The sequence below is a fragment of the Arachis stenosperma genome, chromosome 6 (assembly GCF_014773155.1).
Source record: "Arachis stenosperma cultivar V10309 chromosome 6, arast.V10309.gnm1.PFL2, whole genome shotgun sequence".
Taxonomy (NCBI): domain Eukaryota; kingdom Viridiplantae; phylum Streptophyta; class Magnoliopsida; order Fabales; family Fabaceae; genus Arachis; species Arachis stenosperma.
In genome coordinates, this window is record NC_080382.1 from 18,893,012 (window position 1) to 18,901,408 (window position 8,397).

Sequence of the window (8,397 nt, forward strand, 5' to 3'; positions counted from 1 at the left end):
ACGGATGGTAAAAAGTGAATTTTAAAGGTTAAAAGTAAAAGGTAAGTTAATTTTCGAAAATAATAATAAAATAATAAATAATAATATTTAATTAAAAATAATATTTTAATAAAAATAATAAAATAATACGGAAAAAGCAGTTTTCTGTAAAAGCTTTAGAAAGATAATTTTAAGCGCAGAATCTCATAATTACCTTCATAAAACACTTAGGGATTGGTAATAACATATTAGTGAGGCAAAGATAAAAGAAAGATAAAAGTTGAAGAAAATATAAAAGATCGAAGAAAAAGTCTGTAAAGTTTTAACGACAGAAAAACAGACAGAGACTAGCGAACAAACTAGGGCAACATAGTTAGTCCTTGAGTTGCGACTAGGATTAGGTATTATATGAAAAGTTAAAATGTTTCAATATAGACTTAATGAAGCTATACTTGGGACGAGCTAACTATTCATACCGAAATTTACATAAGCTTTAAATACATACGTTAAACAGAGAAAGCAGAATAAAGTAAAGAAGCGCAGAGAAAAGAACAAACAGAGCAGAATAAAGAGACAAAGCGAAGAGAGTAATATGATAAAGAGCAGAGGACCTATTGAGAGGTCATTTGTTGCATTAAGGCAACCTCAGAGATATCTATATGTTCATCTGCTGCATTGTGGCAGTCAGATAGATAATGGTGCAACCACTGAGAAACGCTTTCCTGCGGTACAGATCCATATTTTATTTCTGTAAGGCAGAGGGGTTATTTCCTGCTACAGAGTACCGTGACCACCTGTTCCATTTCTGTAGTGGCAGAGGGGTTATTTCCTGTATACAGAAGGTGTTTCGGCATACATTCCTGCAGTGGCAGATGTGTTATTTCCGGCGTGCAGTGGACCCTGTGGTGGCAGAGGGGTTATTTCCTGTACACAGGGGTATAGCCAACAGGAAAGCCATATCCGCTGGTAATGCTGGGTTACGTCGGGAGCGGGTAGAAACCGACAAATGAGCTCATTACCTGCACTAGGACTAGACATGCATCATTCTTGTCTGCGCATTATTCTCAGTTGCATTCCTACTTGTGTTTGATCTATTTCTTTATGTTTGTTTGCTCGAGTGTTATGTTTGTGCTTTATCTTCTTATTCTTCTGCTTGTGTTCTGTTCTTTATTTTTCTATCTATTTTTAACTTCTGTTTACTACATTACTGTATTCTAATATCCATCTGCTAATCGAAAACGAATAAATGAACGTAACTAACAACCCCGACCCTACTAAGAACTCTCCAGTTCTTACCCTTTTTCTCCCTTCCTCTCCTTCAGATGGAGACGGGCGTGATCTTCTATGAGTTTGAGGACCCTTACGTCTACGAGGATCCGGTACATCACAGTTACTTCATCTTGGGGTTGGAGCCTCGTATTAGACGATATGCGTTACCTAATCGAGCTTTTCAACATCCTCTGTCTAGCCCGCATTTTGACCCTGATGCTCCTTACGACTTTCCCTTATCCTGGTTACATCCTGACGCACCTGTACATCTTTTTCCTGATGATCCTGAGCACCCTATACCAGCTCAACCTTTGAATGAGGTGGAACCTGAGCCTATCATTCCTGATGAGCCCGAGTTAGCTGGTGACTATGTACCTGTGATACCACCAGAGTGGGACTTTCCTCCTGAGCCGATCCCTGACTTTCCACAGCCTGATGAGCCGGCACTGCCGAATGGTGGGGTAGCCCCTATATACGTGAACGGACCTGTGCTCGTCAATGGTTTTGTACATAGTGATAGCAGTGTTTCTGGTGGATCTGAGGGTATAGCTGTAGCTGCAGACGATGAGGAGGAGGATCCTAAGATAGAGATAGAGCAGGATGAGGAGATGGATGAGCCTCACGGCGATTTTCCGAATGGCCACGTGTAGATATAGTTTGACTGCAGAAGGGGCATTCTTTTGATGACACTCTAGTCTAACATTATCTGATAGTTAGTCTCTCACTTGTGTTAGTACACCCGAGAGCTAGGAGCTATATAGTGGTTAGGCTAGCCTGGGTGCCAGTTTAGCGGCTTTTTGTATGGGCCAGGCCCTGGGAGTGTCGTGTAAATATTAGCTACGCAGGATGACGAGGATGTAAACTGACTTGATCTTGTATAAACGCTACATGTTTTGTTATAGTGTACATGATGTATATTATCAGCTGTATTTCTATGTTTCTTTATGCCGCTTTTCTATTACTCTCAATGTATGCTTGATTATTTTATCTCTTCTCCGCAACGAATAAAAAAAAAGTTACTCGTAAAATTGGCATCGTTCTAACAAGGAACAGGCTCATATATTAAATATTATTTAATAATTAGGAAGGATAAGTTAGTAACACTTAGCTTCTTGTATGACCATGGCATACTGGGAGTTGAATCGTTACAAGTTGGTATCAGAGCAGTTTGTTCCCAATAGAGCCTGGGGAGTGGACTGACTGTGCTTCATTGCACACTCTGCTGTGTGTCTCATGCTTATAGGATATCTATGTGATATGTGTTGCATGATTGTCTCTGTGTTTTCATTCTGGGAATGTTCACACTTGACTTGAAGTGTTAAGACTGATCACCTTAATAATGATTGTTTGGTGTGAACAGGACCACGATGGGTTCACGGAGACGAGGTGTACGGGAAGGAATTCCTAATGTTAACCACGAGAGGGAACAGGAAACGTTTATGACTACTATGAACACTGTGGCTGAAGTAGTGCGCGAGGCTGCAGTAGCAGCGACTAGGGCTGTTGAACGTCTTGGGGGTGAGAAACGGGAATGAGAATGAACATGGAGAAGATAGTGGAAATGATGAGAATAACTTGGGGCATCTCGAAAGACCTATGACCCTTGCAACTTTTCTGAAGGTTAAACTGCCTAAGTTTAAAGGTACACTCGTTGCAACTGATGCTGACAATTAGTTTCGAGCTATCGAACGATCACTGCGAGCACAGCATGTTTCGGAAGGCCAACACGTGGAGTTCACTACTTATATGCTGGAAGGAGAGGCTGAACATTGGTGGCAGGGGATACAGCGACTGTTGCAACAAGATGAAGGCGATATTCCTTGGAATACTTTTAAGGATGAATTTTATAAGAAGTATTTTCCGAGGGCAGCTCGTGATGCTAAGGAGATGGAACTTATGCAACTGAAGCAGGGTAACATAACTGTTGTAGAATATGCCCGTAAGTTTGATGATTTGTGCCGTTTCTCCAAGATTTGCCAAGGGAATCCTGCTGATTTTGAAAAATGGAAGTGTTTAAAGTTCGAAGGGGGTCTTCGTGAGGATTTGATGAGTTCAATAGTCCCATTGGAGATACGAGATTTTGCTGAGTTGGTTAATAAGTGTAAGTTAGTGGAAGAATGTGCTAAGAAGGTAATTGCATCTAATGCAAGTCGTCAAGGATTTCCACCAAGGAACTACAATAGTTATAATTGGCAAGCACGAAGGACAAACTTCAAGACACCTGGTGTGCCACAGCAAAGGAATCCACAAGTTGGTAACGCTCCTGCTCGTCCTATGGGCGGAAACGATGGTAGATCAAGGCAGGATAATGGTAAACGACCCCAACAGGCACAGGTGAATACTGCATGTAGGCAGTGTAGGAAAGATCATGGTAATAGACTGATGAGCGGATAATTTGTATACTTTTTGGCATTGTTTTTAGTATGTTTTTGATATGATATAGTTAGTTTTTAGTATATTTTTATTAGTTTTTAATTAAAATTCACTTTTCTGGACTTTACTATGAGTTTGTGTGTTTTTCTGTGATTTCAGGTATTTTCTGGCTGAAATTGAGGGACCTGAGCAAAAATCTGATTCTGAGACCAAAAAGGACTGCAGATGCTGTTGGATTCTGACCTCCCTGCATTCGAAGCGGATTTTCTGGAGCTACAGAAGCCCAATTGGCGCGCTCTCAACGGCGTTGGAAAGTAGACATCCTGGGCTTTCCAGCAATAGATAATAGTCCATACTTTGCCCAAGATTTGATGGCCCAAACCGGCGTTCAAAGTCACCTCAAGGAATCCCAGCGTTAAACGCTGGAACTGGCACCCAAACGGGAGTTAAACGCCCAAACTGGCACCAAAGCTGGCGTTTAACTCCAAGAAGAGTCTCTACACGAAATTGCTTCATTACTCAGCCCAAGCACACACCAAGTGGGCCCGGAAAAGGATTTTTATGTCATTTACTCATTTCTGTACACCCTAGGCTACTAGTTTCTTATAAGTAGGACCTTTTACTATTGTATAGAAATCTTTTGATCACTTTTAGATCTCTAGATCATCTTTGGACATTTCAGTTCTTAGATCATTGGGAGGCTGGCCATTCGGCCATGCCTAGACCTTATGCTTATGTATTTTCAACGGTGGAGTTTCTACACACCATAGATTAAGGTGTGGAGCTCTGCTGTACCTCGAGTATTAATGCAATTACTATTGTTCTTCCATTCAATTCCGCTTGTTCTTTATCCAAGATATCACTTGTTCTTCAACATGATGAAGGTGATGATTGACGCCCATCACCATTCTCACCCATGAACAAGGTGACTGACAACCATTCTTGTTCTACAAGCATCTGAGGCTTAGTGAATATCTCTTGGATTCCTGATTGCACGATGCATGGTTGATCGCCTGACAACCGAGTGCTCGCCTGACAAACGAGCCAACCATTCCGTGAGATCAGAGTCTTCGTGGTATAGGCAAGAACTGATGGCAGCATTCAAGAGAATCCGGAAGGTCTAACCTTGTCTGTGGTATTCTGAGTAGGATTCAATGATTGAATGACTGTGACGTGCTTCAAACCTGTAACCTACTGGGCGTTAGTGACAGACGCAAAAGAGTTATTCTATTCCGGTAGGGGAGGGAACCGAACCGGTGATTGGCCGTACTGTGACAGAGTATTGAGCATTAGCTTTCACTGCGAGGATGGGAGGTAGCTGCTGACAACAGTGAGACCCTATACGAGCTTGCCATGGAAAGGAGTAAGAAAGGATTGGATGAAGACATTAGGAAAGCAGAGAGACGGAAGGGAAGGCATCTTTATGCGCTTATCTGAAGTTCCTACCAATGAATTACATAAGTATCACTATCTTTATCTTTTATGTTATTTTCGTTCATCACCATATATATCTGAGTTTGCCTGACTAAGATTTACAAGATGACCATAGCTTGCTTCAATACTAACAATCTCCGTGGGATCGACCCTTACTCACGTAAGGTTTATTACTTGGACGACCCAGTGCACTTGCTGGTTAGTTGTGCGAAGTTGTGTAATGCCATGGTATTGAGCTACCACGTTTTTGGAGCCATTACCAGGGATTATGAGAGTTGTGAAAAAGTATAGTTCACAATTTCGCGCACCAAGTTTTTGGCGCCGTTGCCGGGGATTGTTCTAGTTTTGAGCAAGCCTTTGGTAACATCAGTGCCAAGATCCGGCAACAACATCAAATTTTTGGTGTTATTGCCCGGGATTGTTCAGGCTGGACAACTGACGGTTCATCTTGTTGCTTAGATTAGGTATTTTTTTTCGAAATTCTTGAAGATGAATTCTAGAGTTTCATGATGATTTGTTGAAATCTGGCTGGCTGAGAAGCCATGTCTAATCTGATTGGACCGAGGTTTCAACTTATCACCACAAGAGCTTGTTGATTTCGTATCAATCTTGCTTTTGGAGCAGTGATTTGCTAAGGCTTGGCTGACCTTTGGTCATGTCTAGTGTTTTGGACCGAAGCTTTCTTTGGAAGCTTGGCTGGCTGTGAAGCCATGTCTAATTCCTGGACCGGAGTCTTAGACTAGCATTGCACTGATTCCTGGAATTCTCATTAAGAATTTTGATACCTTCTTTTTCCACTTAATTTTCGAAAAATACAAAAAAATTTAAAAATAAAAAAATCATAAAATTCAAAAATATTTCTTGTTTGAGTCTAGTGTCTCATCCTAAGTTTGGTGTCAATTGCATGCATTCATATGTCTTAGTGATCTTCAAGATGTTCTTGATGATTCACTTGCTCTGATCTTTGAATTCTATTGACTTGAGTATTTTGTGTGTCTCATATGCATTTTCAGTTCATTAGTGTCAGTAGTATACAAACTGCTAAGTTTGGTGTCTTGCATGCATTGTTATTTGATTCTTGTTGCATTTTAATTATTAAAAATCCAAAAATATTTTTAATTTGTGTCTTTTCAAGTCAATGATACAAGGGATTGAAGATTCAGAACACACTGCAGAGGAATTATACAGAAAAAGCTGAGCATTCAAAAATGCCCAGTGAAGAAGGCAGACTGGCGTTTAAACGCCAGCCAGGGCACCTGGTTGGGCGTTTAACGCCCAAAGAGGTAGCATTTTGGGCGTTAAACGCCAGAATGTATACCATTCTGGGCGTTTAACGCCAGAATGGTGCTAGGGGGAAGATTTTGTTTTCAAATCAATTTTTTTCAAGTTTTTCAAAATCAAATCTTTTTCAAATCAAATCTTTTCACTCAAATGTTTTCAAAATTAATTTTTTTCCTTTCAAAGATACTTACTAACAATTAATGATTTGATTGAACATTTTTTGCCTTTTCTATTAAGGAAGGTTTTATGTTTGAATCATATCTTTTCTTGTTAGGCAAGTCACTAATTTTCCAAATCAAATCTTTTAAAATAATTTTCAAAACATATCTTTTAAAATGGTTTTCAAATCATATCTTCTCAATCACATCTTTTTAAAACCATAACTTTTCATTCAAATCTTTTTAATCACATATTTTTCAAAATAATTCTCAATCAAATCTTTTTAATTTCTAATTTCAAAATCTTTTTCAAAAATCACTTGATTTCTCTTCCACTTTCAATTTTCGAAAATTATCAATCAAATTTTCAAAATGTTTTCAAAATCTTCTAATTGAATTTTCGAAAATCCTCTTCCCTCCTTCTCACATCCTTCTATTAATGGAGTACCACTCCTTCTAAATGCACAATTCGAACCTTATCTAATTAAAGTTCGAATTCTTCTTCTCCTTCTTCTTTCTATTTCTCTTTTCCTCTGACATTTCAAGGAATCTCTATACTGTGACATAGAGGATTTCACATTTTCTTGTTCTCTTCTCTTTCATATGAGCAGGAGCAGAGACAAAGGCATTCTTGTTGAAGCTGACCCTGAACCTGAGAGAACCTTGAAGCGAAAGCTAAGAGAAGCCAAAGCACAACTCTCTTTAGAGCACCTGACCGAATTCTTCAAAGAAGAAGAACCCATGGCAGCCGAAAACAACAACAATGCCAACAATGCAAGGAAGGTGCTGGGTGACTTTACTGCACCTACTCCCGACTTCTATGGGAGAAGCATCTCTATCCCTGCCATTGGAGCAAACAACTTTGAGCTTAAGCCTCAATTAGTTTCTCTAATGCAACAGAATTGCAAGTTCCATGGACTTCCAATGGAAGATCCTCATCAGTTTTTAGCTGAATTCTTACAAATCTGTGACACAGTCAAGACTAATGGGGTTAACCCTGAAGTCTATAGACTGATGCTATTCCCTTTTGCTGTAAGAGACAGAGCTAGAATATGGTTGGATTCTCAACCTAAAGAAAGCCTGGACTCTTGGGAAAAGCTAGTCAATGCCTTCTTGGCAAAGTTCTTTCCACCACAAAGATGGAGTAAGCTTAGAGTGGAAGTCCAAACCTTCAGACAGAAGGATGGAGAATCCCTCTATGAAGCTTGGGAAAGATACAAACAATTAATCAGAAGATGTCCTTCAGACATGCTTTCTGAATGGAGCATCATAGGAATTTTCTATGATGGTCTCTCTGAACTATCTAAGATGTCCTTGGATAGCTCTGCTGGAGGATCTCTTCATCTGAAGAAGACGCCTGCAGAAGCTCAAGAATTGATTGAAATGGTTGCAAATAACCAATTCATGTACACTTCTGAAAGGAATCCTGTGAACAATGGGACTAGTCAGAAGAAAGGAGTTCTTGAGATTGACACTCTGAATGCCATATTGGCTCAGAACAAGATATTGACTCAACAAGTCAATGTGATTTCTCAAAGTCTGTCTGGAATGCAAAATGCACCAAACAGTACTAAGGATGCTTCATCTGAGGAAGAAGCTTATGATCCTGAGAACCCTTCAATGGAAGAGGTGAATTACCTAGGAGAACCCTATGGAAACACCTATAATTCTTCATGGAGAAATCACCCAAATTTCTCATGGAAGAATCAAGAGAAACCTCAACAAGGTTTCAATAACAATAATGGTGGAAGAAACAGGTTTAGCAATGGCAAGCCTATTCCATCATCTTCTCAGCAACAGACAGAGAGTTCTAAGCAGAATACTTCTGACTTAGCAACAATGGTCTCTGATCTAATAAAGACCACTCAAAGTTTCATGAATGAAACAAGGTCCTCCATCAGAA

At 39.9% G+C, this 8,397-nt stretch overlaps 1 non-coding gene across 1 annotated transcript; it reads right to left on the bottom strand.

Annotated features, from left to right (window-relative positions):
- Positions 1-7,640: 7,640 nt before the first annotated feature.
- LOC130938229 (small nucleolar RNA R71) lies at positions 7,641-7,748 on the bottom strand. Its single transcript, XR_009069402.1, has one exon. It is a non-coding gene; the product is annotated as a small nucleolar RNA R71 (small nucleolar RNA).
- Positions 7,749-8,397: the final 649 nt, after the last annotated feature.